The 14,517-nt window shown below is 41.4% G+C and overlaps 1 protein-coding gene across 2 annotated transcripts in view; it reads right to left on the reverse strand.

The window, feature by feature from the left end:
- The window catches only part of LOC121283267 (guanine nucleotide exchange factor for Rab-3A-like), a 65,016-nt gene that overhangs the window by 45,703 nt on the left and 4,796 nt on the right, over positions 1-14,517 (reverse strand). The window lies entirely within an intron of this gene.

The raw sequence follows: 14,517 nt of genomic DNA on the forward strand, positions 1-14,517 counted from the left end.
CCTGGAGACAGAAGGAATGGGCAACCACCAGGCAGTCCAAGAGAAGTAGGTAGGTAATGCAGGAGTCCCACTCACAAATCGGTTTTCTTTTTTGGAAGCTGGTGTGGGTGCTGGTTCTTCGGAGGAGTGCAGTCAGAGCCAAGATTGTAGCACCACAAGCAGCTCAGCTGTACAGGAGGGGAGGGAGGAAGAGAAATAGTGATAGGGGATTCATTGATTAGGGGAACACAGGTGTTTTTGGCTGTAGGCGTGACTCCAGAATGGCATGTTGCCTCCCTGGTGCAAGGGTCAAGGATGTCAGAGAGCAGCTGCATTCTTCCTTTGGTTGGTTTGGGGGGGGGGGGGGGGCGGGAGAAAGAGAGAGAGAGAGAGAGAGGTGTGGCAGGATGATCAGCCAGAGGTTGTGATCCACATTAGTGACTCAGGTAAGAAGGGGGATGTGGTCTTGCAATCAGAATTTAGGCAGCTAGGTAGAAAATTAGTAAACAGGATCTCAAATGTAGTAATCTCTGGATTACTCCCAGTACCACGTGCCAGTGAGTACAGAAATTGGAGGATAAAGCCTATGAATGCATGGCTGGAAACATGGTGCATGGGGCAGCTTTAGATTTCTGGGACAATGGGACTGGCTCTGAGGGAGATGGCACCTGTAAAAAAATCAGACAGGCTGCACCTGAACAGAGCTGGGACTGAGTTCCTTGCGGGCGTTTTGCTAGTGCTGTTAGGAGGGCTTTAAGCTAACTTGGCAGGGGTGTGGGAACCAAGAGAAAATATTAGAGAGGAATATCAAGGTGCATAAAATACTGAGAGGGCCAGATAGTACTAGTATAGAGAATTGTAAGTTAATAGGTGAAGGCAGGGTGAGGGAGAAAGTAACAAAATCTAAATCTATGCATGTATGTGAATGCACAGAGTATAGTAAATAAGATTGGAGTTACAGGCGCAGGTTGCTATATGGAGATAACAGAGACCTAGCTCAAGGAAGGGCAGAACTGGGTGTTAAATATTCCTGGGTACAAGGTGTTCAGAAAAGATAGAAAAGGATGAGGGGTGGCAGAATTGATTAAGTAGAGCATTGCAGTGCTGGAAAAAGAGGGTGTCCCAGAGGGTTCAAGGACAGAATCAATTTGACCAGAACCAAGGAACAAAAAGGGTGCAATTACATTTCTCGATGTAGTCTATAGACCGCAAACTAGCAAGGAAGAAAGAACAAGTCTGAAAGGAAATTGCAGAGAGATGCAAGCATTATACAGTAGTTATAACGGAGGACTCTGGAACGTAGACTGCGACAGTGATAGGGGCAGAGAGGGGCAAAAAGTTCCTATATTGTCTTCAGGAAAATTTTCTACAACAGCATGTGTCCAATCCAACAAGACAAGACACACATTAACGTTAAGTGTATTTCTCTCTCCACAGATGCTGCTAGACCTGCTCAGTTTTTCCAGCATTTTCTGTTTTTTTTTAAGAAAAGAGACACTGTTGGATCTGGTTCTTACAAATGAGGTGGGCCAAGTAGATCAGTGGGGGAGCATTTAGGAAACAGTGATCATTGTATTGTATGTTTTAGGATGATGATAGAAAAGGACAATAGGCAATCCAGAGTAGGAATAATTAACTGGATGTGAGCAGACTTCAATGGGGCAAGAACGGAGCTGGGCCAGAAAGCCTGGAAAAAACCTGTAGCTGAACAATGGGCTATCTTCAAAACAGAATTGGCTCAGTTACAGTCAAGGTATATTCCATCGAAAGGGAAAGGTAGGGGCAAACATATCCAGAGCTCCCTGAATAAAAAAAAAGAGCTAGAGATTAAGAAGAAAAATAGTGTGCTTATGACATGTGTCAGGTAGAAAATACAATTGAGAGCCAAGAGGAACGCAGAAGGTTCAGAAGAGAGGTGAAAAAGCAAATTAGAGAAGCAAAGAGGGAATATGAGAAAAGACTGGCAGCCAACATAAAGGGGAATCCCAAAGTCTTCTCTAGGCATATAAATAAAGGGTGGAAAAAGGAGCAGGGCCGATTAGGGACCCAAAAAGGGAACTTAAACATGGATGAAGGGGCCATGGCATTAAATTAATACTTTGTATCCACAGAAATTACAGGGGCACTGTCCATAATTTTTCAGTCTTCCCTAGACTCAGGCGAGGTGCCAGAGGACTGGAGAATCGCAAACATTACACCATTGTTCAGAAAGGTGTAAAGGATAAGCCCAGCAATTACAGACCAGTCAGTTTAATTTCAATGGTGGGCAAGATTCTAGAAACAATTATTCAGGATAGAATTAATAACCACATGGAAAAAATATGGGTTAATAAGGAAGAGAAGGGAATAGCGTTTAACTAACTTGCCAAAATATTTTGAAGAGCTAACAGAAAAAGGTCAATAAGGTAATGCTGTTGACTTTCAAAAGGGCATTTATTTGATACAGTACCACACAGACTTGAGAAAAGTTTTAACTCATGGAATAAAAGGGACAGTAGTTACATGGATACAAAACTAGCTGAAAAATAGAAGCAATGGATATTTTTCAGGCTGGAGGAAGGTTTGTAGTGGTGTTCCCCATGTGTCAGTATTGGGACTCTTGCTTTTCCTAATATATATTAATGATCTTGATCTTGACGTGCAGGGGACAATTTCAAAGTTTGCAGATAATAAAAAGCTTGGGAGTGTCAAACTGTGAGGAGGACAGTGTAGGATATCAAAAGGACATAGACAAGTTGGCGGAGTGGACAGATAGGTGGCAGATGAAATTCACTGCAGAGAAGTGTAAGTGATACATTTTGGTAGGAAGAACATGGACAGACAATAAAATAAGGTGAAACTTTGAAGTTGAGTTGTGTTGCAGGAGAAGACAGACCTGTGTTTGTGCATAGATCATTGAAGGTGGCAGGACAGGTGGAGAGAGCAGTTAATAAAGCATAACATATCCTGAGCTTTATTAATAGTGGCATAGAGTACAAGAGCAAAGGAGGTTATGCTGAATTTATACAAGTCACACATTAGACCTCAGCTGGAGTATTATGTACAGTTCTGGACGCCACATTATAGGAAGGAGATGAGCATATTGGAGAGAGTGCAGAAGAGGTTTACAAGAATGGTTCGAGGGGTGAGAAGCTTCAGTTACGAAGCTAGGTTGGAGAGGCTGGGACTGTTCTCCTTGGAGAGAAGGTGGCTAAGAAGAGATTTGATGGAGGTGTTCAAAATCATGAGGGGGCTGGACAGAGTAGATAGGGAGAAGCTGTTCCCAATCATAAAAAGATCAGGAATGACGAAGTACAGATTTAAAGTGATTTGCAAAAGAAGCAAATGTGACATGAGAAAAAAAACTTTTTCACATAGCGAGTGGTTCGAGTTTGGAATGCACTGTCTGGAGGTGTGATGGAGGCAGGTTCAATCCAGGCATTCAAGAGGGCATTAGATGATTATTTGAATAGAAATCATGTGCAGGAGTATGGGGAAAAGGCAGGGCAATGACACTAGGTCATACAGCTCATTTAGTGAGCTGGTGCAGACACAATAGGCTGAATAGCCTCCTTCCGTGCCATTAAAATTCTGTGATTGTGAGAGATTTTGAGATTAAAATGGAAGACGTGTATTTGTCAAACTGCCCATGTCATGGCTCCCTTTGTAGCAGTGGTTAAAGCAATTAATAGTTGAACTGTAATGACTAGAAGATCCCTGGTTTAATTCCCAATCTGTGCAGAGTCAGTTCACCCCAGTCCAGATGGTGGCAAGATCTCGACAATTGATTTTTGTTCCCTCAGCTGGGGGTGCAGGAGAAGAGTCAGCCAGAGTTCAAATTTCATGTTGACATTTAGTGCCTCTTTCTAGAAAGAATGCAAATATAGACTTGGGTCACAAAAGGATTGTGTTTTCAGTGATGACTCAGTTGAATAGCCAAACTCACTGTACTTCCCACATGGATAAGTCTTTCACACTTTAAAATTACATAGAGTAGCATACGAGTGTTACCAGCTGGAATCTAACCGAGATGTTCAGATAGCTTTTATTTAAATAAATACCTGGAAGTAGATTCCAAGCAAAACTGAGGCCAATGGGAATCAAAAAGGAGAGAAAAAACACATTTGAGGCTGAAGTCATACCCGGCTCATAGATAGATGCTCTTGTTGTAGTGACAAGGCCAATCTGCAGTCTAAAAAATTTCTCAGCTCAACCATTTCATCTGCTGTAGCAACCATCTTCCCACTGTCTCAAGAGCTGTGCACTAACAATAGCAAATCAACCCATACCACCCTACAGCAGAACTTGGACAACATTTAAGCTCAGACTAAGAAATGGCTGACAACATTCACTCTGCAGAGATGCCAGATAATCACCACCTTCCATGAGAAGAAAACTCCAGCCACCTCACCTTGACCTGGAGTGCCTCACCACCAACATCCACACTGGCCAGATGCTTAACTGGAGATTCATATCAATACCATGGCTACAAAGCAAGGCAGAGGCTGTGACAAGTGGCTCATCTCCTGTCCCCTCAAATGCCTTTCCACTGTCTAAAAAGGCTCAGGTCAGGGATGTGACTCGATGGTAGCGTCTATTAAACAGGCAAGGAGCTCAACACCTAAGATAAAGTAGTTCACTTGTCTGGCCCATGCCATTGGGCTTATTACCCACCCTTCCATTAATAGCGCATTTTAGCTGCAGTGTATTATCTATAGGAACTCAAAGTTTACTTCAACTACATTCCCTATGCCCAAACAAAAGAGATCCAGTACTGACCCCTGGATAGACTACAGAAGCTCCAAACCCTTCGCATTCCAAATTGTTTCCTGTCCAATCAGCTCTCCTAACCTGCACATTTCTTTTTATATCATATCATATGTCTGACGTTGAGACATCTTCTGATAATTCATATACCTGCTGCAATCTATTTATCTAACAATCGGTGACTCCTCCAAGGAAACCTCCAACTTGTCAACAAGACTATAAGAAGATAGTGGTGGAGGAGAAAAGGAAGAGGATAGAAAAGAATAGAGCCAGAGCCGAGCACATTAATGCCATTTACCCATCCTTTGAACAGATGCAACTTAACCTACATTTATGCTTTTTACACAAGGCAACACCTCATTACTGAAAGTCCTGCACACTGCCCTGAGCCAACACCACAACCCAAACCTTGCCCCAAGTCAACATCTAAATCATACATTTCTAACCAGTCTCTTACGAGACTGGTTATAGCCTACCCACAACATATCTACTTCGCATTTCCTCTTCATCAAAGCAAAGCATCGAAGCAGAATTCTGTAGAATCTATAATGGACATACAGGCAAAAAAATAAATACAGGAAAGAATGCTTGTGCTTTCATACAGTCCCAGGGGCTTGACAAGAGCAGGTCAGAGTTGAGAAAAGAAAACAGGATCAGATTCCACAAAGTTCTTCTGACAAAAGATTTTGTGCCCAGAAAAGCAGAGATTTCCTGTGAACAGAGAGAAAGAGAAAGTGGTCCCATCGGAAGCTATGAGTCAGGCTGCACTGACACAGTTGAGGCCTACCAACTGTGTCTGGAAGACAGCTGTGGCCTAGTCCTGCTGGATGCAGCAAGGTTTTCCAATCCAGCCTCTCTAACACTCAAAGCTATTCTCACTTCTCTTGATCATTTCATAGACATTGCTCATTCTGTTCTGTAACATCATTGCCAGGTATGATGGTCCTTTATTGATGGGTTATTGTACTCCTTTGAACCAGAGAGTTAACAGCTGGGGTCATTGTAGGGATTACAGCCATTGTTTTACAAATGGAAAGTCTTTATATATCCAGTGGGGCTCAAGTTACCCAGGACTCCAGTTAGAGCTGAAGGAATAAACAAATTAAGTTCAACCTTTGCTCTCTGCTTGTATTCCATTTTACAAAAGCAGATCACCTGAGGCAATGTGCATGGTGAGTCGGAGAATTCACTATTTTATAACGAGGTGTTTGTCCTAGTAGTGTTCTGAGATTTTTGCTCATACATTGGGAATTTAATTCCACATCTGTTCATCTTCATTGAAAACCATAATTGAACATTTTTATTTTTTATATATATTCCCTAAATCTATATCAACCATCGCCCCTTGATGTTCAATGGCATTACCATCACTGAATCCCTCAATATCATCCTGGGGTTACCATTGACCAGAAACTGAATGAGACAAGCCATGTAAATACTCTGGGTACAAGAGCAAGTCAGAGACCATGAATCCTGCAACAGGTAACTCACCTCCTGACTCCCCAAAGCCTGTTCATCATCTACAAGACAGTCAGGAGTGGGTTGGAATACTCCCCGCTTGCCTGGATAAGTGTAGCTCCCACAACACTCAAGAAGCTTGACACCATCCAGGACAAAGCAGCCCACTTGATTGACACCACATCCAAACATTCAGTCCCTCCACCACCAACACAGTAGCAGCAGTGTGTACCATCAACAAGGTGCACTGCAGGAATTCACCCACATCCGGTGAATGAATTTTTAAAAATTGATTTTAAACCTCAGTTTTAAATCTAAGAATGTATATAGTAAAATAATATGCAAGATGTGCCAATTGAAGTTATCAATTATGTATCTTGGCCCTGAAAAGTCAGCAACCTTAATGGTGAACAAAAACAATTACCTGGAAGAACTCAGCAGGTCTGGTTTCCAGCATCCGCAGTTTTTTGTTTTTAACCTTAATGGTGAATTTGGGACAGGACAAATTTGCTTTTTCAGGGGTAAGCATATCTCACTTAGAGGCTTTGTTTCCTTTCAAAGTGCAACTCAGTTCCTTTTCTTTAAAAAGGAACTCAAATTAAGATGAGATAAGACACTCAGTGTATGTGTCTTTGTCAGTTGGAAATGCTTTATGAAGTACACAGAGCATTTATAAACTGAAATCAAAAGCTTCAACTACTACACAGTCTATTATTTTCTCCCTCAGTGTTTGAAACATATTCAAATTTTACTTGAAGATTTTGTTGGAAAGCAATGGAGTGGATTCCTACATTCTCTACTCGTCTCCATAACCTAGGCAGATGAGCCACGGAAACCCTGATAAAACAGTATAAACATAGACAAGTGCAAGAAACCCCATTTTGTCCCTTTATACTAGCTTAAATGCTGCTGTATTCCTGAAAAGTATACATAATGCAGGTGCTCAAACCATAGGATTTTCAAATAGTATCCCTGCTCTAGGCAAACTCATTAATTCCAGGATTTTGAAAGAAGCTGAGGCTTTTAAGTGTAACCTTTATTAAAAAGTGAAAAAAAGAGTGAATTTAAGTAATGCTAACATGCAGTATGTAATAATTTTAATTATTTGATGCTTAAAATCTATAATTTTGAATTTCTGAAATGAGAGATTCAATTAATCAACAACTGCAATAAATGCTAACATGTTCTTTTGGAGTATTTCCTTAAAAAATGTTTCACGTAAGTAATTTCATTGCCAATTGTTGATATAAAAAAAGCACGGCTCAAAATCTTGACAAAGTGTGACTTGTGAAAAGAAAACTGTATAAAATTTAAAAAATCAATAGACAGTATTTTATCTTCAATTCTCACTCAGCTTCCTCAGTCCCCACCTTTCATTCCCAAAAGTCTTGTAGGACTACAGCTATCTGTCCCAGACTTCTGTCAATTTTCACATCTATAAATTATAAAGTGTCAATGCTTAAAACCTAAATGTCTGATCAACAACAGGCTCATGCTCAGATCAGTGAACATAGAACACAGCATGGAACTGGATAGCTACAAGAGGTCTTACTGGAGCAAGAATTATGGATTGGTAATGTTTCAGATCCAGCATGCGGCTCTCTTTCCTCCACAGCAGATTACATTCCAATTGTATGTCATTGTGAATGTTCTTTCAATTCCTGTGGTTACATGACAACTGTGCCGGTAAAGCAGGAGATTGCACAAAGTTTCAAAAATTCTGCTTTTCTAACTACAGTCAACAAAATATAGAAAAATATATTGTATTTATATTGCACTGTGAGACCTCAAGGATTTCTCAAAGTACTTTTAAGTACCTATGAAGTATAGTCACTGCTTTAATGTGGGAAACACAGCAGCCAATTTACACACAGAAAGCTCCCATAAGCAACAAAATAATTTAGAGAAGACATTCAGCACAAGCTTTTACTGAAATTATTGATGTTGCTATCAAAAATGAAAGATCAATTTAATTAACTGTATGTCTCAAAGTGCTTTTAAACATAATATGAGCTGCTGGCGGCAGAGCCACTGCACCACCCGAAAAAACACACACTGCATGTACAACAGTATTTTTCAGCGGATTTTCCATGGGTCTTAAACAGGTTCTTTGGAGGCCTGGAAAACGAGCAGCTTTTCCTCCCCCGATCTTCCTACTTGCTTTCAAATGGTGAGTAGCACTCAAAACGGGGCAGAGATGTGTTGCTCGACAGTGTGCTACTCCACTGATGCTCCCCGGAGATTCAGCTGCATAACAACCAGGCCACGATATCAGATATTCAAGGCAAAGTCAGTCAGTGCCTGAGACAGGTTAGCAGAAGCCTGACTAAGTAGCTCCAATGGTATTATTCATTTTCTCTCTTTCAGAGACTGATGTCACTGCCGTGCATTTGCAGAATTCTATTTTCATTTTTGGATTTCTTTTGAACTCTGCGCTCTACAATGTGGATGTCAAATCAAAGAGTTTGACAGTAATTACAACATTTAGGGTGGTTAAGACATTAGCTACAGATGTGTGTCATTGGTGAACAGGCTGTTTTAGTCTAATTGCATATCTTGGGACAAATTACCCAGCCCAAGCACCAGCGTTGAAGCAAGTAGCTCAATCACTAGCATGACTGATCCAGAGAGCAGAAACCACCGAGACTCCCAAACACCACCCCACCTGCCTGGACCCAGCACCAACCACCAGCCCCCACCACACACCCTGCACCAAACTCCTTAACACCTCTACACTCAGCACCAAACTCAAAAATACCCTCATATTCAATGTTTATTCATACGGTCACTCCACTGACACTTGGCTACACTCAGGTATTGCCCGTACTCTTGATTGGAAAACTTGAACCCAGTGACCATTCCATGCTTCACCCAGGTGAGAGTCTAGGCAGCGAGGGCAGGATTTTCAGGCCCTGCAGTGCTTGGGACCAGAGGTGGTGGGGCCCAAAAAATAAGGTGGGCTGAAAAGCCACCCCGTAGAGAGGCCCCCAATCCCACCACCCGCCCCCTCAGCAGTAGCCTGGCTGCTTTCTCTATTTTATAACTAAATATTTCAGAGAGAAGGCAGTTACTTGCCTCTTCCTGCAGCCAAATGCACCTCCAAAGTTGGAAGGTCTCTGGCTGGCCCTCCAGCTTCAAGAGCCTGTCCGCTGCCCTTAATTGGACAGGGAACTGGTCTCCATGCCAATTAAGGCAGCACTCCAGTCAAAATTCCAATGAATCACTGTTTACCCCCCACCCCCAATACCAAGGACCAGAAGCAGACCCAGCTCCTGTTTCCCACCCCAAAAGCAAACTGATCAATCCCGAATCAGTAGGCAAAATGATTAGAAACTTGACACATCTAATCCCCATCCTGCCTTCAGTTGCTGCCCACATACCCAATTTTCAAATAAGTGTCATTAGATCATGTTCAGCTGAATGGCCCCTCCCCAACCCAAAAGCATTGGAGGTCAATTTTAGCACTAAGTGATGGCCCTATTTGACTCCAGCCAACATCACAGACTGGGGACATTTTGATCTATATAACTCAGCACCACACCAACGCATTAACCCACTGAATCATAAGGGCTGCACTGAAAGAAAGCTCAACATGTTGACAGACATATCACAGCGTGTATGTTGGTAATGCAATTTCTTTTTTCTATATTTTGCAACTATTCTCAGTTGCGTAAACATACCAGAGGCAAAAGATCTTCTGGTAAACAGCCAGAGTATGAAAGCAAAATCAGAAAATCTCATCCACACAACACTCAACAACCTCTCGTGTGTTGTGTCAATGTCAGCTTGCAGCCCATCATCTCATCAGTTAAGAGTCATCAGCATTCAGAGACATTTGATCTGCTGCAATCAGTGGTGTGACGTGTGTGGGGAACTTGGCTCTCATTGAAAAAAAAAGTTAACCCAAGCAAAGCCTGCTACTCATTTAAATGTTGCTGAGAGATCTGAGATTTTGAACTCTGTGCAAATGAATCCACTCAGCATTGCAGAATGGAACCGCACTTCCTCTTCCAAATCCCCAACCACATTCAGAAATAACACTGGGCGCAGCAGGAATAAGTGTGACTGCCTTTGAAATCTCAAGCCCTGTCCTCCTTTTTTTGGGGTGGGGGGGGGGGGGCTTGCAATTCTATAGCACATCTTTCAGCAAGATCTCAAACTCTCAAAATTTTGTTTCAAGTTCTCTCACTGTTGTCACATAGTATGCTCAGAACACAAATTAGCAGCCTTCATTTAAAAAACTCAATATTCTCTACTTTTCCAAATGCACCATCTCTCAGTTCAGTTCTACAGGCACTGAGCAGTCACCAGGACCTTGCCCAAGGTGCCAATCACCACGTATCAGCTGAGACTGAGTGTGCTGCCAGACTAACTGTGGGGTTTCAGTGTAGGGTACGATTTTACCTAGACTCAGCCTCAGCACACCCACAATTTCTAGGAGTCACGGCATACGTTAATAGTAGTGGTTATGGTACTGGACTAGTTACCCAGGAGGTTGCAAATTAAATTTCCCTAAAATAAATTTGGGACAATGAATTCAATAAATCTAGTCTTTTGTGGTTTATCATCAAGAAATATCAAAGCTACTGAACTGCAGTAAAAAAAAAAAAGAATCTGGTTTTAAATCTTCTCTTGGGAAGACAACCTTGTTCTTGATTTGGCCCACACAGGGCTCCACTAGTTGACTCTTAATGCCCTCTTCAGTGGTCTACCTGTGGTAGAAACAGTCAAAAAGGTAACCAAACAACTTCTCAAGGCAGCAAGGGATGGGCAATTAATGCAGACTTGCCAGTGGTGCCCATATTAGGAATATATTTTTTTAAAAATCAGAAGCAGGATGTGAATAATCTTCCCTCTTTCCAGCCCCAAGACAATGTCACATACCTTTTCTTATGAAAAAATTCCTGCCACTATTTTACAAATAAGGATTATTTATGCTCCCCACTTACCCCTCAGCCCAATACTTATGATCCCTTAATTCCAACCATGCATAAGTTTTAGGATGGTCCAAGTTGCCAGATACTAAAAATGTAAGGTGGTTTAAAGCGCTAATAAATCCAGGGACTTATTATTGTGCTAAGATGAGTCACCATTTGTTACCTGGCCCAGTACAGTGGCCAAACATAGCTGCAGTCAGCATCTGTGATATTCAAAGTTTTAAACATAAATTTCAAAGATTGTTTTTGTTGTACTTAATTTGAACTGATGCTGTGATATGGATTGACACAGGCTACGACACAAATGTCCATTCAATGTCAGGCCAGCAGAGATTGAATCAGAGGGTCACAGGAGAGAATAATTAACTCCAATCTCCCACATGAAATTGCAACTGTGCAAACCACGGCCAGTGTTAGAAGGACAATGGCAGTATTATACCAAAATAACTGCAATCTGGAACAGTCAGAAAATTAAACCTTTGGGAATCTGGAGGTCCTTGCAGTCTTCAGAACAGACAACTGTTGAATCTGGCCTGTTATTTTCTCAAAAAAATTCTCCCTCTATCTCTTCTAAAAAATGTATTAATATGTTGGGGATACAATGTCATTGGACACTCTTCATGAGAGTCTGGACAGACACTGCACGTCAGGAGGCTATTTCTTCTATTAGAGGTCCTCACCTGACATCTACATATTGCACTTTACAGTAAAGGTCAATGGACAATGATCAGAAATAGAGCCATAGCTGATTTTACCCCCTCCCAGGACTGCAAGGATTAATCAACACCCAACTTGTTGTCCCAGTTAAGATTGGTGAACTGAGCAGGGACTGGAGAGCCAATTTGGGACTCTGTTTGAGACGTCTGGCAGTTCCTTTATTCACTGGAACATCTGAGTTGTTTCTGTACATCATTTTGTTCCTGTTGCCTTTTTTAAATGTTCTTCAAAGTGAGACATTAGAATTGAAAATTAAGTTTTGCTTTACTTATTTCACCCAATGTGAGCAGTTATATGTTTGAGACGTCTGGCAGTTCCTTTATTCACTGGAACATCTGAGTTGTTTCTGTACATCATTTTGTTCCTGTTGCCTTTTTTAAATGTTCTTCAAAGTGAGACATTAGAATTGAAAATTAAGTTTTGCTTAACTTATTTCACCCAATGTGAGCAGTTATATATTTGATATATCTCAAACTAGTATCATCTGCATTGCTCAAAGTGTACAACAGGTTTATTTACAGCACTTCTAAAATATCTCTGCAATACAAAATTTCTGCACTATGTTTACCCCAGCTCTAGCTTCTAGCAGCTTAGGTGGTGTCTGTTTTCACACCCAGGCTTAACCAATCAAGCACAGTGAGCATAGGTCAGTTACCAGACTCAGTGAAACATGGAACAACTGGACATGATAAGCATCAAGCATTCTCATGACAAGCACATGGGTTCCGTCCAGAGTAAAGCTCCCTCTACATTGTCCCATAAAGCACTTGCACATCAGGTACATGGTACAGCCTTGGCTCAGTGGTAATACTCCCAAGAGTAAAAAAGTCAAGGAGTCAAGTACTATTCCAGAGATTTGAGCACAAAATCTAGACTGGTACCTCAGTGCAGTACTGAGGGAGGGCTGCATTGTTGGGGGTGTTGTTGTTAGGATGGCACATTAAGCAGAGACCCCATCCACCCTTAATGAGTTTACGAGATCCCAGGGCAATATTTGAAAATTTTTAAAAAGCAGGACAGTTATCCTGAAGCTCTGGCCAATATTTATCCTCAACCAACAGTTATCTAATTATTTATTTCATTGTTGTTTGTGGGGCCTACCTATGGACAAATTAGCTGCTGCATTTTCCTATAATAGGATAGTGAATATATTCAAAAGTACTTCACTAGCTGTGAAACCCTTTGAGATGTCTTCGGGAAGTGAAAAATGCTATACAAAGACAAGTTCTTTCTTTCATAGCAAGATGCAGGAGAAAGCTCCGTCTGTAATGTTATATAAAGCACTCCCAAATCAAGTACTGTTTGGTTCTGATGCAACATAAAGTTCCTTTACTTGATATCAACAACACTCCTCAATGTCAATCTCAAAAAGGCTGTCACATTTCATTCAATTCCCATGCCAGTCATACTATAGCTTCTGATTCAGTTTGTTAATTTAGTGTGGCATTGAAAACTGTTCAGCTCAATGCTTTACACTTAACCAGGAGAAAATGAAATGAAAGTTCTAATGAAGGGTCGTCAACCTGAAACATTAACTCTGTCTCTCTCCACGGATATTGCCTGATTTGAGTATTTCAAGCACTTTGTTTTTATTTTAGGTTTCCAGCATCTGCAGTATTTTGCTTTTATTCAAGATTACCAATATGAATTGATACTACCTCAGCATCTCTCAAAACCAGCTCTCAAACACAACCACTCGACCATTACCAGAGAAAGGTACTTATAAATCAAAAGTATTTCTAAGCTTCAATGGTTAGCTGGCAAATGCTCTGCTCATTGCATTACTCAGACAAAGCCAAACCCTGCTTTCACATGATGCCTGCACAAACACGCATTTCACAAAAGTCACTGGATAGCAATCAGAAGCAGGAACTCTGGTTGATTTTCCTCTCCCAAATGCAGGCGCACTGAAGCCAGTTTCAGTAGTTCTACTGGTACTCCTCCCTGGTTCAGATCAGCAGACACCATGAAAGAGTAATCAGACCTAGGTCCTTCTGTTCTACAAGTCAAGTTAGTTGCCTTTAGCAACTGAGGGATCAGGGGAGCCACAGCTGTGAACCTATTCAACAATATACTTTATAAGCTTGTCACACTGGCTTCATATGCACATCAGGGCATTTTTCTGGGTATGCAGGCTAGCAGGTTTTAAACAGCCAGCATCCTCGCCAACAAACAAGGATTGGCACAAACGTGCTTGGGATATGAACCAAAGTGTCATATTTTGACAACCTGTGTCACAGCAGCAAGTGCTTGCAAATAAAAGCCAAGGTTTACCAAAAATACTTTTTCAATGAAAAGTGTCTCTTTAAGAATGTTTATGGTTAGGAAAAACTGCAGAGTTTCTCAATATTATATCAAACCACAGCTATGTTAACCTCACAGGGTGCAATCTAAATAATAGCACTAAGAGAAAGATCCAGACCTACAGTTAAAATTAGGCCAATGCAGGAGCAGACTGATGGTTCAGTTAGTAAATGCACTATCTGGTGCATTTCAAAAGACCAGAAGGCTCCAAATTTGATCCGAGGCCTGTGCTCAAGGAGCTGATCTCAGCCAGGTCAACAGCAAGACTACAACAAGCCTCAGCAACTTCGAGCTGGAAAAGGGAAAATTGCCTCTCCTAATCACTATGCTGGCCCATTCTGTGAAATGTAGTGGTCAGATGAAGACAAAATTAGGT

The sequence above is a fragment of the Carcharodon carcharias genome, chromosome 10, assembly GCF_017639515.1.
Source record: "Carcharodon carcharias isolate sCarCar2 chromosome 10, sCarCar2.pri, whole genome shotgun sequence".
NCBI classification, from domain to species: domain Eukaryota; kingdom Metazoa; phylum Chordata; class Chondrichthyes; order Lamniformes; family Lamnidae; genus Carcharodon; species Carcharodon carcharias.